The 20,122-nt window shown below is 44.5% G+C and overlaps 1 protein-coding gene across 9 annotated transcripts in view; it reads left to right on the plus strand.

Annotated features, from left to right (window-relative positions):
* Positions 1–20,122, plus strand: part of LOC121600455 (insulin-like growth factor-binding protein complex acid labile subunit) — a 202,954-nt gene that overhangs the window by 158,532 nt on the left and 24,300 nt on the right. Inside the window, exon 6 of one of the 9 annotated variants that reach the window (XR_006005828.1) lies at positions 3,429–3,480. The exons of the other annotated variants lie outside the window; for them this stretch is intronic. The gene's annotated coding sequence lies outside the window, so the exon portion shown is untranslated. The remainder of the gene's footprint in view (positions 1–3,428; positions 3,481–20,122) is intronic. 9 annotated transcript variants of the gene reach the window in all.

A 20,122-nucleotide genomic window follows, 5' to 3' on the forward strand; every position in this document is an offset into this window, starting at 1 on the left:
ATGGTGCAAGTACATAATTTGACAGCTGTTGAAAAACATCTTGAAGGTGATGAATAATAATGTGTACATTTGAAAGAGACTTAGAAAATCCCGTAATACTTGGTGGTATGCCTAGGCGCATTACAATATTGACCAATTTTTTTATTGGTTTTCAATTAAACTCAAGGGAAAATAGCATAACTCGTAGTTGGAACTAACTGACTTTTTTTTTTATTTTTCTTTAAAAGTGCGTGCACGACAAAAACTGTCAAACGTTACATGTCATCTTAGCTGATATCATACTAAAATAATCCCACAATTCACACGAGCTAACATCGTCAAAAAGACAAGAAAGAGTCCCAACTGAGGCTCAGCAAAAGAAAGAGTTACTTCGTTATGCATCAATCAGCAGTGACATTTGTGTGATCGCTTTTAAAGTTTATCGGTTGTCCCAAGTACTAACGCAGCATACTTGTTACGTTTGCATAACTCAGTACAACGACTGCATAAAACCATAACTTCTTTCACTGGCTCTCACAGCACTGTGATGTAATAAAGCACCAGCCCCGTACCCATACTAGACGCAAAATTCCTCTTTTTTGTTTCTGACAAGCACCCAACACTCATCCTCCTACCATTCGCAGTAATGCATTCCGTGAAACTGCGATGCAACCTTTTCCGAACACGCTTCCCATCACGCTCGTCAAAGCGAGAGCATGCCGATTATCTGCCACCCTTCCGTCCAGATTGTGTCCATCATCATCATCATCACTCGCTTGTGTTTTCCTCACGGCTTGCATATGCTGCACCAAAGGGCAAACTGCTGCATAGTGGGCGCAGCTGCACAATAATTCGCAATCCCGCACGGCATACCACGCTGTGAGTGTAAGTGCACATTTGTGGCACACACACGCCGTGCAAGCGAAAGGAAAGCGCTGTCCCACAGTCATCAATTTATGCATCAATGTTGTGCGGCCGCTTTGTGAATTATTCGCGCCTGTTGAGGTAATAATTTTATTTTTTTGTTGTTGCGGTTTTCTTGTCCTTTGCCCCAAGCGAACGACAATAATCAACACCATCACCTGGGGCCCATCACCATCGGCCGTCGGTAAAGAAGGTACGGCTTTCATTGAAAATTATTTACAAGAAAAATTATCACCTTTCGCCTCGCCGCACACTCGAGCGCATTACGATGATTATGATGCGGATGATGGCGGTGGCGTTAAGGCGAACCAGAAACAAAATGAGATCTACCCTCGAGTACACTTCAAGGGTCGAAACCTGTCGAATACCCCTCCGCACCTTTTCCGACAGCAGACCATCCGGAAGGTTTTGTATTTTGTGCTTTTCGCTTCCTTCTTTCCTCCCTCCTGCCGGCTGGATCTGGATTATATCATTTTTGCGATTTTACCTCGATGAGATTACACTTCACGCTGTGGTACCGCTGCAAGTGCGCCCATCGGTGCGGATAAGTAAGACGTACTTCAACCGGTGACCGGGACGGGCAAACGAGACTACATTGTCGAATGGGGATGGATGTTGGTAACCACCTTTCGCCACCTTGCCTTGACAATCGCCCGGGAAGATGGTTTTTCTTTTCGCGTTTTGTTACAATCGACCATCACCTGGGCGTGTGATCTCCCCGGGCGAGCTCTCTCGCGCTCTTGCTCTCTATCTCGCCATCGTCCAGATGATCTTATGATCCAGATCACCGTGAAGTGGCTGTAGAGTGGCTGAAAATGCTGCTTCTAAAATTACACGCGAAAAAAGCGAAATCATGTGTAATGGGGCCTTTTCTTTTGCACTTCTGCCTAGTGGAACAACGGTTGCGGTACAATGTTGCCGGGCTTACTTTTACTTAACGCGAGCATGGCGTGTCCGATTCACGGTTGAGAACATAAATAACAGCTTTATGTCATAAATCATACCTTTGGGGGCTGCAAGCACATGCGTTACATTGTTTCAGCTTCATTTGTTATCGCAAATTTAAATTCAATGCGTGTTAGTGTGTCATTTGCTCGGTATTTTGCATTAAGACAGAGCGACGTTTCTTTTAAATCCGTGTATTCTCGTGAAAGTTAATTTATCATGTACGTAATTGCAATACAAAAATCGGTTGATACCTAGATTTCAGTAAAAGAATACAGTCTATTCCCGAGTTACGCGGTTTCTGCGTTCCCGATGAATGCGCGTCACTCAAATATCCGCGTAAGTTGAACCAAAATATAATTAAATACTCGGTATTTTTTATTCAATTTAGTATTTTTATACACTTTATCATTGATTCGATACGATTCGTGCAGAATATTCTCCTATTTTTCGCTTGTAATTGAATTAAATTCATTATCAAAATTGGCGAGACCGTGAGCGGTTTCGGACACTCCTGAGGCAGGCCAAGACCGCAAAGCGGTTGTAGTGCCGGATAATCGAATCGAATCGAATCAAAATTGCAATTTATACTGCATTGGACAATTCTTGAAGCAAATTGTACTGATTTGACATTTTATCTGTCAAAGGGGCCCTTCACGATTCTAAGCAGTTTTTTGTTTGGAGTTGGAGGCTGAAATCATGTCAACACTCCATACAAAACCACACAATAACTGGCCTGCAATTTTCAGCCTCAAAGCTAGAATTAGATTCAAGTACCTGCTCAAAAAATGGCAAAACAAGGTGGTGTTTACATTTATCCCAAGGTGCATTCAAGAGATCAGGTGGTAGAATCTAGAATCAAAGTGTATGTAGTCCAGGTGGTCTCATAGTATGTTTTTTAAAACCAAATTTGAATATCACTTTTTGACAGGATGGATGAAAACTTTTCTTCAAACAAGCTTTCTTGAGGCTTGACGAATACTCAAACTCTGAAAATCTTCATTCAGAAACAAAAGCGATAAAAATCAGCCCTCTAAATTCATAAACCTTGGGATAAGCCCACTTGTATATTGTACCCACATAGATAGCTGCTCGAAAACTGCTATACAATGCAAACAGCTGACAGGCTGATATTTCAGCCCACGAACTTAAATAGGAAAGGGCCACTATATCTAAATATTTACATGAGAAAGACTACAATTTCGCTTTTAACATGTCGACATTTTATTGTGATACGTTACTTTCTTTGGATATAGTTTTGATATACTAAATACAGCAAGCTTATCGTTTTTTCGATTTTTGCAGTATTTTTCGATAATATTTAACAGTCTATTGCACCTGAAATATATTTAAATACAAAGAGCGAAATCACTTATAAATTATAAAAAATCTGCCTTTGGCTGGAGAGACACAATATGGAATGAAATTAAGGCCATTATGTATTCAAAATTATTCGAATTTCAACTTACAGCTTGCACGAAAATTCTGACTTATAATCTTCCTCAACATTTCAAATGCTCTTCAACCCAAGTATTAAAAATAATTAGTATTGGCATTTGATTTTATTTCTTTCTTTGCAGGTAAGACCTTTTATTCCGGTACTCCAGGTATATTCCAAAAATCATCAAAATAGTAAGTAAAATTCATTCTGTTTCATGACATTTCGAGCCTTGTTAGCTACTCGCATAACATTCACTCAATTATCCTTTAAAACAACATTAGACAGCGCAAAAAATTATTCCACTGGCTACAGGGAATGGCTGAAATGTTGCGAATTAATTCGGTAACCTTGATTATCTATCACTCTTGATGGTCTGGATGTTTTTTCACCATTGAGCTCCTCCACCATTGCCACTTTATTATGCCAACTATCTCATTTCACCTTTTGCTCAATTTCCGGCCAGGATGTTTTTGCTTAGCTCTCCCGTCACCCGTCTCTTAAAGCATTCCTTTTTCCATTCCCATATACCATACGTCACTTGTGCTGTACCATGGCCGTTACATCAGCTGTACCCTGTGACTTTTCACTCACCCGGTCACACAATCCACGATGCATATCTATTTCCTGTTTTTACCTCTCTCGTTTTTCTTGCTGAGACGTCGTTCAACAGAAATCCATCCCCGCCTCATTTGGAGCCGGAAGTGATGGGGTTTTTTTTTGTACCGTACATTCCTTCCATTCGACTTTCCGAAAATTTTAAAGTAAAATTGTGCTTTTATTGCGCTCTCCCCCTTTGGCCTGGGAAGATGGGTGGTGATGATGGGGAGAATCTCTATTTCTTTTTTTGTGTGTGTTCTGCTTCGTGCGGTTCTGAATGTGACAGCATACAGAAGTCACGGAAGCGCCCATGACGTGGGGCGGAGACGCTCCCATCATTCACGGACCAGCGGGCTTGGCAAGGACCTGGGACGCGAGACCATCGCCGCTAAGGACGAAATGGAAATAATATGCAAATAGAAATCAGAAAGTCCTGCTGCTGCTGCTGCTGCGTTCGTTCTGCTGTCGCACAGCAGCGCTGGTTCGGGCCGAACGATTCTATGGTTCTAGCAAATTGGGGCCGTAGTTGAAGCGCACGAAGGGAAAGGTACCTTTCGCAGCAGCTTACCTATTTTATTCGCTCTACAGGAGGGGGCCGGCCACCAAAAGCAAAGGCACCGGTAGTGAAGTCGTTTGTAAAGTGACGACCAAGAAGCAGAGGAAAGGCAGACAAAGCACCGGCTCCCGGATGTTGAGTGCTTTTACTTGATTTTTCATTCCCCGCAGCGAGCGACCCCGGAGCGGTTTGAAGCGTTCCATCACACTGCAGGTTGGAGCCGGTACGGTGTGCCCTGTGCAAGCTTGATGTTTTGTCCTTTGTGCAAGACTTTTGGCTTCGGCTTTTGGTCCGGAGACGCAGTGTCGTCATTTTTCGGATGGCAAGGCATTGCACGGATGCAACTCGCAGCAGCCGGTGCTGGTTGGATGGGTTGCTGCCAGTGCTGGTGGAGGTCGTCCCGTGTTGCTGCACAAGATGGCTATTCCGACCTGGACGTAGCAGGAAGGATTTGCCCAGTTGTAAATAGACTTGAGTTGATTTGTTTCCCTTTTTTTTCTTCTTGGGATCTGTTATTTTTCTGGCTTTTCCAGTGCTTTGCTTTGGGGGGCGCTTGGTAGTCAGCAGGATGTGGGCAATTTTCCCTCGAGTAGGCTGAAGATGATGGGAAGTAATGCAGAGCACAAAACCATGCCCGAGCATTATGACCATTGCCATTATTGGACTGCTTACATTTCTGCCTCAATCAGTTTTGAATATTTAAATGGGAATTCCTATTCGTTGGAGTTTTTTTTTTGAGCTGAAAGAAAATGCAGAAGAAATGTGGAAAGCTTCCGTACAGAATTTTACAAATTTATTTAGTTCTTCTCGAACGGTAGCGCTTGAGTAGTTATAATAATCATGCATAAGCATTATTTATTTATTCCTTTGCAAATAGTGTCCACAGAATTTGATTTTAGTTCCTGGGACCTCATTTTCCACATCACTTTACCGCTGAATTTAATTAACCAATTGCTACTCAATTTCACGTGGACAGCCAGTAGCTAGCACGAGTAGTGCTTAATTCCAACATCCTGACACTAAAATCAACATTACGTACGTGCCACCGATCAGGAATTGCCCTGTTCCTAGTTCTTGTCCGTCAAATTTTCGGGGGAAGTTGCATGTGAAATTAAAACCCTCCACCAACCCTTGGGGCTTCGTTTTTGCGTTCAGTACATGTTCACCTTTGAGCTTCGGTGAAGTTGGAGCGGGTAATTTTTCCAACCTCGCTCGCTCGCTTCGTGATGACCTGAACCGAGGGTATGATTTGAATTTCCATTAAAACTTGATTGGATTCCTCGTTTTGCTGAGCGCACCGGTGCAATGGTGCCGCGCGACCAAAACCGTCCATACACCCGATTTGCTCCAATTTGGAAGGTGAAAGGGTATTTCGGATGTCCCTCTCTATCGTACGCCCTCTTTCTATACCTCTCTCGCTCACACTTTTTTTACATTTTCCGTAACTTTTTACGCGATCCGTTAATGCCTTTTTTCCCGGAGGTTTCTTTTCAATTCCCGAACGGTACACCAATTCGGCACCTTTTTTTCCGGTTTCCGGACAAGGTTTGAAGAGTGGTACCACGACTCTTGCTCCGCCGGGAAGTGCTTAAACTCGAAAGTACACTTTGTACCGTGTTTTTTTGTGTGTGTTCCCGGAGCTCGATTTTCAATTTGACTACAATTGACCCTTTCTTGGGCAAAGGTTGTTTCGAAATGTTCCCCACCCCCTGTTTTCTTTTTTGTACGGTATCCCGCTCGATTCCCGCACGGTGTACGCGCGGTATGGACGCCCGTTTGCCCTTTTGCAAATTACTTGATCGCAAACGATGTTAATTATTCCGACCGATCTGTTTGTGCTAAGCTGATAATCCGTACCTCGGACGGTCATTTCGTTACGCTGGACCCTTTCGTCCGGGACATATGGCAGGGGCTACAGGAAGGGGTTTTTAGGGCATCCCATCTTTCGGTGTACCTAGAACCCTATTTACGAGATCTTTTAGTGCTTTTTGCTGCCCATTACATCAAATTGTAAATTTTCCATTCAATGTTTTTTTTTTTTTTTGCTTGTTTGATGTGATTTTGGTTCGAGAAATTCAATTGCAAAGGGATATTCTTTTCGGGAAATGGGAACAAAGAGTATAAATTAAATGAACACTGAAGTAACATAACTTTCAAAGGACTATAGGCTAGAATATCAGCATTGCTAGCACTGGATAGATTAATGGTATGATTAGAATGTTTATTGTTAGATAAGCCTTATAAGAACAAGTTAATGGCACTCTTCATCTGAGGTGTCACGTCCATTGATATCAAAGATTGAGTGTATGCTAGTGCTCGGGACGAACATAATTGTCTCCAATAAATTTATGCTCGACTTCCTGCTCGACTAGACAACACAGAACATGTCGTATGACACCAATCGAGGCTAGTAGCAGCTACAAATCATCACGCTCCTTTACAGTTCATTCCAATAAAAGGAGTGTCTTAAAATTGTGTGCTCAAAAATTAAATGAACCTAAAGGATCTTTATACTGCAAAGGCAAAACACTTAAAGCAAAGTTAAATCCAGTGAACAAATTTCATAGCATTTCTTCTGGATATGTCTATGCGTCATGCACTGTAAATCATTCCTGCACAGAATAGATAAATCCCAAACATCCTTCGTAAGTACCTTCTACCAAGCATGCAGGCAGGCGTGTATTCCAAAGTCAGACAATGGTGTGTACGATTGCGGCTCAACCTCCTGACGTGTGCCTTAGTTCAAAATCCTGCCCAAAACAAGAGCGGTGGAGTTGAAAAGCGTAGAACGGCCTACCGAACGCCGTGTCCGTTCTGTTCCTGAAGCGAAACAGAAAGTCGTGACAATGCAAAACGTTAATAAAATAAACAGGATGTGTTTCAATAATTCACACACGCCGCATCTACCGATCTGCCGGCACTGCCGGAACAAACCGAACGGCAGCACATAGCTTCCGTAGAATGCATTTTCTTCAACAAAAAAAAAAACCTCACCTCACTAGCAAACAAGCCATACAGACTCTAGCAGTACGGAACAACGATAGCACTCGCTACCTATCTACCACACACCCTACCCATGAGCTGGAAGCTTCTATGAATATGCCGTGTTTTTCGCCCGAACTGTTCCAAAGCTCGAAATATCGCACACGCTGGAATTAAAACGCCCGAAGCACAATCGAAAACAACAATGATCCTCGAAAACAAACGGCCGAGTTTTGGGAAGGGGACAACATGAACGATTTCGGATGGTGTGCCCGTGTCTGTGTTGTGAGGGATTATCCTGCCACGGCCATTTTTTCCCCTCGCCGGAAGGTGTCTTTTTGGAACGGTTTCGCCGATCATGATAGTTTGGCACCTGTGCGCTGCGATGGTGCACGGAACGGCGTATCGAAATCGGGGAGTCCCGTAACATTGGCTAAGTGTTCAATTGTCGTTCATGACTTTAGTTTTTTTTTGTCGTTTGTGTTGGCCACAACAAAAGAGGACGATTGTTTGCTGTGGTGGTAGTGTATATATAACACAATTCTTTATTTGGTTTTACTTTAAATACTATCTCTAGTTGGTATGTGTGATGGTACAGCGTATGATGGAGGTGTCAACTAGACATTAAGATCTAACGTTTAGGATATTGTCTACTAAATGGCTAATAACTCAATTTACTATCTATTTATTACAAATAATCAAATGATTTCTTAATGAACGTGGTCGATTCAATTGGAAGTATATTTATCCAAAACCACTATCAGTCAATGTCCTTATATATTTGAATGACATATTAAAATATCTTAATTTCCCAAAAAAAACTCAAAAGAGTAAAGCTCACTTGTTAGCTTAGGTTTTGGTTTTATGAAGTTCTAAGCTAAGCTTCCTAATCAATGTTTCCAAATATCTAAATCTAGTTAGAGCTTCACAGCTGTAGCCAAAATCTTATCATCCTCAACCATTTCCAGAAGACACAAGCTTCTTCTCGATTGTCCTTGAATTAAGACAGAGTTTTTCAGCAAAGCGAAACGAACCGTTCTCCAATGTTTAATTACCGATTGCTGTACCGGATGAATAAATTACCCTTACCCAAAAACGCAAACACAACAGACCATACCAACCGATTAGAATCCATTTCTCGTACAGGTGTTTGCTCTTCCGGAGCCCGGGGAAAGGTTGTTCCGACCTGTGTTCCAACAAAGCCCCTAGCCTTAGCTACCATCGTGCAAGACTCATTCACTTTTAAACTGCACTCGGAAGTGCAAGAGCTTCATAAATCAAAGAGCTGCTCCCGTACACACTGCATCTCAACAAAACACCGAAAACGATTATTTTCTCACCAACAGAGGCAAGTGGCAGGCTCTATGCGCCTGCACAACACAACTCTAGGGTCCCATTATTCCTGAGATCGTCATGATTTGACAATGACAATTCTTTAACAAAGACGACGTTGGTGATGATACTACGACGATAGTACGCAGAGGACGACGTGTACGACACGACGTAAACAAAGATTGATAGTGTGGTGCTTGGTGCGTTAGGACACGAATGTACCCTTTCCCCGATTTTTTCCCGATTTCGTCCGTCACACATCTCGTAAACTCGGTAAACTCGCACCATCCAAAATTTGCCTTCCTCGGGCAGAGACACGAACCAGAGGATGAGCACCGGGGCCCGAGTCCTGTCTGCCCGATGACGGTGTGACGGTGTTGCGATGGGACGTTTTGTTTGTGCAAAAGTTTAGAAATTGTCGCGCAAATTTCCATGTTCGCGGAAAAGTCACGTAGTGCCAATACACACCCCACTCCACCCATCGGTTTGCTGCACCATCCGTGAAAGGTACCATCGTTCCAGCGCCCCTATATCACAGGGAGGAATAAAAAAGCAAAATGTTTCACTCTACCCCGGGTGGAGGTTCGATCGAATTGTGTTGGAGGGGTTTTTCGGAACACGTTTTATCATCGCCGCTTTCCACACGCAATGTACATGTTTGCCGGGGTTTTTTTTTCGCCTTACCCACTCCACAGCATTTACTGCAATTGATTGTGATATTATAGGCCATTAGGAAAGAAATCGAACCCACCACTCGTACTCTCGCTCGGGTAAAGGAAAATAGCATTACAGTGGCATGTTTGCGCGCATACTTCCCGCAAGAACTGGCAAAGGTGTGCGCACGTACCAACGTCAATTCTACCCTCCCGTGAGAAAACTCAGCCCTATCCTCCAGTCAGGAAGAGCGTGGGAGCAAAGGATCCGCGGAGCAAAAGCTCCCGCTGCTTCCAGCTTTACAATGGACTGTCTCTTGCAGCGCATGCCAGACTACAGCCGCTTTCCCTATCGAGACTGCTCCTGCAAAGAGGTCCTGAAGTGTTTTTGTTTACACTCCATTTGTAGCCGGAAACAAGTTATGGCCCCGTGCCGGATGCTGGGCAGAGGATTTCAGTGGAACAGCGGAACTCCGTTCCCTCGAGGGAATGTCTGGGCTTTTCTGCAATGGTACTGCCGTGCGACGGTGGCACCGTTCCCATGCATTTCGTCATCGCTTGCCTTGCGCACCCAATCGTACCAGCATCATCGTTGCTGGAGGTTTTCGAGTGAAATGGGTTGGAAATATTAGGTTGTTATCTGGATAATGTTCAACTGCCATAAAGAGCCACCGGGTGCGGGTGGACCTGCTGCTGCGCACGAACCGGGCGGAGATGTGAAATTTATTGAAAATTTATGTCCAATGATAGTGTGACGTGCCAGGCTTGGGGACATTAACGCAAAAAAACATTCTGGTGTAGAATGTAATCGCTTGCGAAAGCACTTTGTAAGGTCGTGCGGAGGAGACACAGAGAGAGAGAGTGATGACTTTTAAGAACAATTAAATAAGATTGACAATCTGTCCTCTTAATAGTACCAGGGTTATTGCATTTGGCTAGAATTGCCTGTAATCAATGATTGTAACCTCCTGCTTCATAGAATTTTGAAGTTGTCATTAAATCTTCAGGATTTGTAAAACATTGAAATCTAAAATGTGTCCCAACCTACTATTCTGGCTTTTGTGTGTGTTAATCTCTCCAGACTAAGAGCTTCCGAGCGACACCTCCAGTCCATCAGCTTATGCTCACCGCCATTCACTTCCTTTGCGCTTCATCAACCTTCAACTCCCAACCGTGCTGTGCGGTTATCTTCATCTTGCAGCCCTAAATCTGCTACCCTAGACAACACACAACTTATCCTCCAACCGGGCCAGTCCCAACGCCCGGTTGTCATTTTTCTTGACCAAGCGAACAGCAAACAAACTGTCCCATTCCCAAAATCGGACCACAAAACGCATTCTAAACGGTGTGATGTCTACTTTTACGACGAAAGGTATTACATTTTAAACACTCCCATCATCGTACCGGACTTTAACTGCGGCAGTGCTGTGCACATTACAGCACTGTCAACGGGGACGCCATTCGGAACCTTCCGACGGCGAACTTACTGACGATGAACAGACCCGCTCGGGCGATATAGTGTTGAGGAGCCGTCGTGCTGAAATTGCTTCAGAGAACAGAGCTTCAAGCTGTCTAATCTGCCGGTTCTTATTCAACGCCTGGGGCGGGAGTTTGCTTCCTTGTGACGAAAGCACAGACACACCATTTCCGGCGGAGCTTGTTCCATTGAACTGTAGACAAAAATTAAAATCCTTGCACCCAAGGGGATTACGCTGACTTTTTTTTACTACGAAGCACTCTGAGTTTGGAAGATTTTTTCCACTTTTACAGGACAACTACCACGCCACTACATCGCAGCGCAGTTTGTAGGGAAAAACAGTCTTTACACGTTTACACTGCGTCAACTGTCACTACCCCTAGGGAGGCAGCCGTCCTTCAGCAAATGGATAAAAATCCGAACAGGCTTTTCTACGGGGACGAGATTTATACGCTTCAAACGAGAATACTCCCTTTTTTTCTTGTCTCGTCGTGTTTGTTTATTACCACCATGTGTTTTATGCGTTTTCTCCCCCCCCCCCCCACCCTTATCACTACTTGCGGGGCTTTTCATCATGCTGACGGTGATAAAAGTTAGAATTTGAAATACATTCACCGAGCCGTATGCACTGAGTGAGCTGTAGTTCTTTTTTGTGTTTTGTGCTCGCTGGATCTTGATCCTTTGCACTTCTTGGTGTGGGGTCGAAAATCCGCAGAGAGGGGGCACGTTGCTGTCGGGGGGATGTCCACGTCCTTTCAGTGTCGTTGGTCGGTTGAAGCAGCTGTATCCTAGCCCAACATCAAAACAATATTCTTCGCCCAAATTCCATCCTTGTGCTGCTGGGAGCATCGTTCCGCTGTCTGTGGACACGCATGACAGATCACCTAGAGCGGAGATTGGCCCTCTGCCATGGCACATAAGCACTGGTGTCTGTGTGGTGTAGGAAGGTGGTAACGGATCACGCTGGTAACGAAGGCCTCCGAGGGACATAATTCATATTTACGCAATCTACACCGACGGAGAACAAGATTTTCCGGCCCAGTGTTGTCGTGCGTGTACATTCTTGTTTACGTAAGTAAAGGGCGGTTGCTGTGTAGCATACCTTCGGGGGATTCTATGCGGATCCGCACGGTTCTAAGAGCGAGTGCTTGGAGAGAATACCTTGGAAGCAATGCTGGGTATGGTGTAATTTACGTCAATTATGGTTAAATCTTTAATCAAACCATTGTTTGAGGAGCTTGTTTTTGTTCTGTTGGAAGATAACCTTGGAGATGTGCACTTTGCGAATTTCCTTCAGGTAACTCTGTATTATACACCAGCAAAGTATTCTATCCATGATAAATAGTAGCTTAAATATGTCAACGTTTTCTTTACATAAATTTAAAACACAACCATATTAGCAAGAGCCTGCCATCACAAATGCAAGGCAGATTGGTTTGGCTCTAGGTTGACTTACTGTCTTCCTTGTCTGACGGGCCTCCCATAGCTAACCGTACAATGTACCGACTAACCACCGCCACGTTAAGCCGTTTATTTGCGTGAATGACAAGTTCCGTTACACACACGCTCGCAAATTCCACCAGCGCTCTGCGCCACGTTGTCCTCCAGGGAGCAACGAAAACACACTGTCAACCCCTCAACGGCAGGCAGAGCACACCAGGCGCAACAACAAAAAACAGCAGAGCAAAGCTGAGTGTGAAATTTGATGCAAATTTCATTTGAATTTTTATGAATTTCATTGTACATCTCCGCTCTCTGCACGGTGCTGTTCTCTGTGTGTGTGTCTGCTAACTTTTGATCATGTGGCATCCCGTGCCTACACAGTTTGTATCTGTGTGTGTATGCCTGCTGTTTCCTATGATTAGGAAATCTGCATATGATGGCAGATCTAATTGGTACCATGCCAACTACCAACCATCCTCTCCATCAGCGCCTTCCCCCAGTGGGCGCACTGCTACTTTGTACTTCAACGTGAAGGCATCGCTCAACAAAGTCTGCTACCAGAAGGTAATCCAGTGGCATTGGCAGTACACTGATGGGATTGTCTTCCAGGAACAGGATCACTCGCCATAGATGACTGGCTTTGCGATGTTCTGGTAGAAAGTTGAATGCTTGCAGAGCTATTTCGGAATAATTTAATTACTACTAATTTTATGCGAAAATCCTCAGCTTCATAAGTAATTTGCGCTTCCCTGGGAGAGATTGACAACTTTCTGGATTCATCATTCTGATTGATTCAGAGCTGGGCAAATTATTCGTACAGTGTTGGATTGTAAAACAAAGCTTTTCTGCAAACTGGTTAAGTTGCAATCTTCAGCAAAATATTACAATCTCTTTTCGTCTCTCTTTACTTTTTTTGGTTTTTGTTTTGCTTCTACCTCATTCTCGGGGCTCTAAAAATGGCATTAAACTAATGCGTGTGTTCAGCACAACTTTGGTGCTGAGGAGTTGCAAGAAGGAAAGCTCCCACCACACACCGTCCTTTCCCGGCGCCGTCACCAGTAGCCACACCCGCCAATTCTATGTTAAAAGTTCCCGACGATAGAAAAAGTTGATGTTTGAGTTTGACAACAGAATGAAATTGAAATAACGATGAAATGAAGGACGACGTTCGTTCCGGGTGAACCCATTATTACACAGCAGAAGGAGCAGCAAGTTCTAGAGCTCCAATGCACGCGGTGCTTTGCCATCGCGCGACAGAAGCAGGCTGGCGAACGATTCCGGGTGAAGAATTCAATTGCAGCAACACTAGAAGGCGCCAGAAATCGTCCGTGTGCGTCTTGCGAAGCGTTGCACAGTTGCCGCACGGAAAGTTTGGATGGTTCCGGTGCTCTTGTCTTCGGAAGCGAACCAGCATACGGGTGGAATATATATAAAATAGTTTCACCAAAATCCTACCGTTAGCAGGACCGACAGGAAACTTCTCACGTTTAAGTTTTTACTTGTTCCCCTGCTTGGTTGGGAAGAATGAAGGAGTGGGAATCGGAACAGAATTCTTTCAGACACGCTCTACTGTAGCTAGCTTCCATGTTCAGCATATCCCGTGACTTTCCATCTCTGCTTCCCGATCACTGGCCAACTCCAATGTGTACTACATGTGATGTGCAGCACGTAATCACTCTGACACCGTTTGATGTTTGATGGAAAGGATCCGCTTTCATCTCGAGCTGCTAGTTTGCATCCAATACGGCAACGCCTTGTATTTCTCCCTTGTGTTTTGTTTTTGCAACGCATTCTAAATTCTGCATCGTAAAGGAGTCCCAATATCCACTCGTTTATTCTTATGCACTTGATTTTCTTCACGGTTCGATTACAAATGACTAAAACTACGTGCAGCTATCAGCAGAACCGGGGAAAGCTCGGATTGAAACGATCCACCCCGGCTACGGAGAACGCTGCCCGGAAGCATCCGCAATGGCTGACGAACGGCGAAAGCGAATGCTTCTAACCAGCATCTTACCCGTCAATCCCTTCCAAGAACTCATTGGCTTTCTACTTGAGCCCCTGTCCTCAAAGGGGGGGGGGGGGGGTAGCATTACTTGAAATTAGAGATTTATCGCTTTCCATTATCTCTCGCTGTGTGTGTGTGTGTGTGTGTGTGTGTGTGTGTGTGTGTGTGTGTGTGTGTCGGGATACCGTCGGGATAGTGGCGCAACTTCATCCGATTGCACCCCGGGCCGCAATGCTCGTTTCGATACCGTCGGTGTGTGCTGCCTTCCAAATGCCGGATATCCGGCTTCGCGGTCCATCGAACAAGCTTTTGGTTTTATGTGCTCCCCATGTGCTGTAGCGGCTATGAGGGGTTACTGCTTAAAACGGTGCGTTTCTGCTTAGCGAGCGAAATCGTTTTCCCATCCTCCGGGGGCTTTTAGCGGGGCAAATGGCTACCAAGCGCTCCGCTTAGAGGCGGATTTGAGCGCGCGCTCGCGTACTGCTTAACGCTGTTCGATAAATTGCAAGGATTTATTTGCGTTTTTTTTGTGTGTGCTTTTTCAGTACTTTTCCACGTTGCTCATGAGAAGAGCGGTGAATGGAGGTGGCTAAAGCATTGCAGCTTAGTGGGGCAATAGTAACCAATTACTTTAGCCGAAAATGAGCAAGCAGAAGTAAACGCAATGAATTGCAACTACAGTAGTACACGCTCACGCTCCGAGCATTGCGTTATTTAAAAGCAGTAAAATCGAGATTAGCATGGCTTTTCTTAAAATCTAAGTTAATTTTTCTTTCCAGCTTCATAAAAGGAACAGCTTTGCCTATTAGACGTGGTTTTTATTCGTTAATCTTAAAAAAAAACTTAAATTCTTCCTGTTGGATTTTGGGTTTATACATTAATATTTCCAATATGAATTCAAATAAGAAAACACATGTGAATTCGAAGGAACTAAACCATAGGATATAGATAAAACTACTTGACTAATTTGGACTGCATGAAATGAACTGCTCGAACTACAAGAATGAACTTTACAATGAATATTGTAATGAACTATGGAGCAAACGAATACACAGTTGCTAACAGACCGGCGATTAAGGTGCACTCTTCTTATCAAATGTATACAAAGCTAATATCACAATCTAGCACTTTAGTGAATATATTTCACACTTCCCGCTTATCAAAAGGAGATTAAAAACACTCTTTGAAAATTCATAACAACAAACAAAGTGATTTTTTTTTCAAACCTACAATCCTTCTTTATCTTATCATAGTGCTTGTCAAATAAAATGTGCGTTTTTAAGTATTGTTCAATGGTTTTTCCTAGAATATGTTATCAAATCATTCATCAATACTCTATATAAATTAATACACGTTTATCATAGGGATACACGACGTTCCTTATTACTAGAACAATTTTTGATTGACATTTTACCGAAAAAACAATGTTTATTATTTCCATTTTCTGGAAATATGATATTTCTGTTTTTTAAGTCAATCTTTTTGTAAATCGCTTTTCATTTACCATTGTTCAAGGTAAAAGCGTACCAAGAAACTATCAGTGTAACTGAACATTCCATGAAAGCTACCAATTTAAGCTTGAATCAATAATTTATTCGCCACAGTTTACATTCCTTCCCCTTCAACGGGGTTGTCAAAATGATGATCTTGTCAAGAGTGGTGAAAAAAAGAAGAGATGTACATCGTACGACAAGCATGAGACGATACATTTCTGATGATCTTCTGGTGCTGATGATGTTTTGATTGCATATCACCCCAATACGCCCGTATTGCTAACCCTATTTCTCCGCTTTCGTCTTCAGCATTTCCACGGTACATCCATCCCTAGGTGAGGTTTCAATTTTCGAAGCAAATGATTCCCACAAAATCCCAGCAGGGAGGGGTTCCTAGCTCCTATCCCTTTTTGTCCCCCCCCCCCCCCCTTCCATTAAGGGCCATTTTGTTCGTTTATCAGGGCGGTAGCTCTTTCCCGCCCGAAACCGCCGCCGCGATTCAAGAACGCACCATCTAGGCGATGTTCAAATAAATCGCAATCATCGCAAATCGGAAGCGATGAAATATTCATCCGAATCGGTAAATGCAAATAAAAATCCCATGAACCTGTGTCGTGCTCCATCGTCCCATCCCCATCGGCACCATGATTTGACAGGCTTCCCCGGGGCGACCCTTTTTGTGAGCTGCGCTGATCCCATCGCGGAAACGTCAACAGCCCACCCACCACCTTGCAGGCTCGTTTTAAGCTCAACGACCATTGTTATTATCCGCTTAAAGCTCTCGCACAAACTCCAACGAACGTTGCATTGCATGGTGAGGGGCAAACCATCCCTAAGAAGGCATTCTTTCTCCTTCACCGTCGAACCCCGAACGTGGAGTGTTTGGGGCGCATTCCCAAGAGCTAAAACTCGATCGGCAAGCTTCGCCTACCCTCGCACGACCGTGTGTATCGCACGGTGATTGATAAAGAGATTGGGAATTGTGACAGGTGATAATTGAAAATCTGCGCAAATAAATTCGCGACTCACAGAGACGGCCCCCGGACAGCATCTTACGGCGAGCCCCTCCGCGTTAAGGGTGCGTCTGCTTTACAGAAACAAGACTAAAAAAGAACGAAGCTTCGTCTGTGCCATCATTTATCAACAGCGCAAGGGTGGCAGAACCTGTGCGTGTGTGTGTGTGCTATCTTAATGAAAAGGTTGCGCCTTGGATTGGGCCACCCCGATGAGTTATTGCTTTTGCAGACGCGCCGGAGCGCTGACGAGATATACGTTTCGCTGTGCTTCACGGTTGGTTCTGCTGGTTCATTCTTCTTAGAGCGCGCAAGAGGTCGTGTGTGTTATCCTTCCTCCACCAGAGCGTTTGATGTTTTTGCATGACATCGAACTTCTTCGCCGCTCGTACCTCGAAGCGGGCGTGTGGAGTGATTGTGTAATGTGAAAAGTTTGCGACTAATTAAATGAGATTCGATGCACAGCGAAAACTGCTGATAAATGAAGAGCTCGCATTTTACTTACTTTTGCCGCTTCTCGCAGCTTACTTTTGGGACGTCTTATGCCAGGGTTAAGTGGTTAATATTTAAATTGATAGCTCGAAGGTACCATTTTCATACTGAACCTGTTGATTTTTTTCATCTTTTTCCTATCACCACAAAAATTAAGTGAAAGAGTTATACAAATAACAAGAATATGCTGCTACTGTCAAACACTTTTGTGCTAGAAATTGAGCCAGCATTATAACAAAAAGTGAAAAATGATGTAATCATACTGCTCTGATCAACTGATCGATGGCTAACTCCTCCGACACAATATTTTTAATCAACCAAGCGGTAAAGGATGTTTTACTTTCCCATTCATTACTTTAGCTACAACATAAAATCAATATTCTTTCCACTCTAAAATTGACCATAAACGTCATTCAATAACTTACAGCGCGAAGTGAGAGCGAGTTGTGACTAGTGGTGGGAGCTCGGAATCGGACCTACCCGATTCCAATTCCGTGTTCGGAATCAGTTCCGGAGCCGATTCCGATGCTGGAATCGATTCCGATTCCGGAGTCGATTTCGGAGCCGATTCGGGAGTTGGTTTCGGAGCCGATTCCGGAGTTGAATCCGGAGCCGATTCCGGAGCCGACATCGGAATCCATTCCGAAGTCGACTCCGAAATCGATTCCAAGAGCGGAATCGGCTCCGGAATTGACTTCGAGATCGATTCCAGGATCGGAATCGGCTCCGGAATCAGAACTTGACTCCAGAAATGCAATGGTTTGAATTGAAATAAGAAGTGTGGGAAGCGAAATAAGTTCGCGAATCTCCATGTGAATAGATCATTTACAAGTAAATTTTGATTCTTTGTCGCTATCAACACATAGCATCATTGGACCCAAACGCCTATTCCTATGAAGATGCCCAAACCGACTCCGTTTCGAAGCCGATTCTGATTTCGGAGTCAATTCCGATGTCGGAACCGATTGTGATTCCGGAGTCAATTCCAATTCCGGAGCCGATTCCGATACCGGAGCCGATTCTGGAACTAATTCGGGAGCCGATTCCGGAACCAATTTCGGAGCCGATTCCGGAACCAATTCTGGAGCCGATTCCGGAACCAATTCTGGAGCCGAATCCGGAGTTGGTTCCGGAGCCGATACCGAAATTGGCTCCGGAAACGATTCCGAAAACTGATTCCGGACCCACTATCCGGATTCGATTCCAGAAAATTTCGGAGCTAGCCGGAATCGATTCCGACGAAATCTTCATTTTCCCCATCACTAGTTGTGACCTGTGCTGCTGCCGCTCCCGGTTTTGTTGGGCAAGATTTATACGCACACACACACACGCACATCGTTGGCAGTAAATAAATGTTGCCTCTCCCATTCCAACTGGCAGCCGGAAATATCACATTCCAGCGAACAAAGCGGTAGCACCACCAGCCACCGCCACAAGCTCCACTTGCCTGCCAGTGCCAGTGCCAGTGCCAACAAGGCGACTGGCGGTCAGCTTTCTTATCAAACCACAACTCTGCCTCAGCGTTCTGACTCTGATTTATGCTCGCGTACGGTGTTCGAATAACTCTTCTATCGTTTCGTTGTATGCCGTTCCGGTTCTCTTTTCTTTTTTGCTTTCCTACCCATGATACCTCGTGTGTCCAGTTTGTGTGGAGCTTTGGGAACCTCAGAACGCTGTGCTGTGAAGGTGGGCAATAAAAATCTGAACCCTGTTCTGCCACACCTGGCAGAACAAGGTGGAAAGAATTTCTCCTTTCCCCGTGGGGGAGGAATCACACACACACCCACAAACACCTGGTGTTTCCCTAGTGGCAATAAAATTCTATAAAATTCTTCACTTCACCAACAACATCCCATCAATTCCGCTGTCCGCTTGTCAGAGGAGACACGCTTGCGGCAGAGAAAGGCTACAACACTGGTTATTGGAACAAAAAATTGCAGTCGTAGGTGATGCTTCTAACACACGCCATCAACCGAACAAGACAAAGCGATGTCTTCGGTGTGGTCAACCCAAAGTCCAGGCCTTTTTTGGTTAGGTGGCTATCACTTTACACTCCCAGAAGACACGAGGAATGTAGGTATTGAAAACAATGTGTGTGGCTGAGGATTTTTTTTATTACTACCTCAAACACCTTTCAACACCTTGAGTTCCAAGCTCCGAGCTGTCATCCCTGTCCGGTTTTGTGTGCGAAAGCCCCAAGGTCACAAATAAAAAAACGCAGATCCAAACCACCATTGATAAAAAGGTTTGTATCGGGCGTAAAAGGCGTTGCTGGTTCATCCCTCTGTCCAACAAACACAATAAAGCCCCGTGTGCGTTTACATCAACACGCTCGGTTTATAGGTTTCCGTGGAAAAACGAGCTGAAAACTTTTCCCGAGTATTTCACACACCCTGTGTACCAGCACGGTGCGGGAAGGAACCATTTCGGCTAGCAACGATGACGATCGGACCGGAAGAACACAACACCCCGCCATGAAAAGTTGTGTGTGTGCGTGTGTGTGGGTGGGGGCTGGTGTCAGTTCCTGCCTGTTCTTGCGGGAGTTCTGTTTCTCGCCCCATTTTCATATGCAACTCCTATCTCGTCGTGTCAAAACGGCGCCGGAGCGGCCGGATGTGTTCGAGCATCGGGCTGACGTGTTTCGACGTCCCGGGTGTGACGGTGTCCTACCGCCATCGTTCGCCGCGAAAACTCAACGCGTTGAGTAATTTGTAGTAAAATGTGCACAAAATAAATAAAGGGCACATTGTTTCCGGCCGCTTGCTGCCTGGGAGCGTGTGTGCGGGG

The sequence above is a fragment of the Anopheles merus genome, chromosome 3L (genome assembly GCF_017562075.2).
Source record: "Anopheles merus strain MAF chromosome 3L, AmerM5.1, whole genome shotgun sequence".
NCBI lineage: Eukaryota > Metazoa > Arthropoda > Insecta > Diptera > Culicidae > Anopheles > Anopheles merus.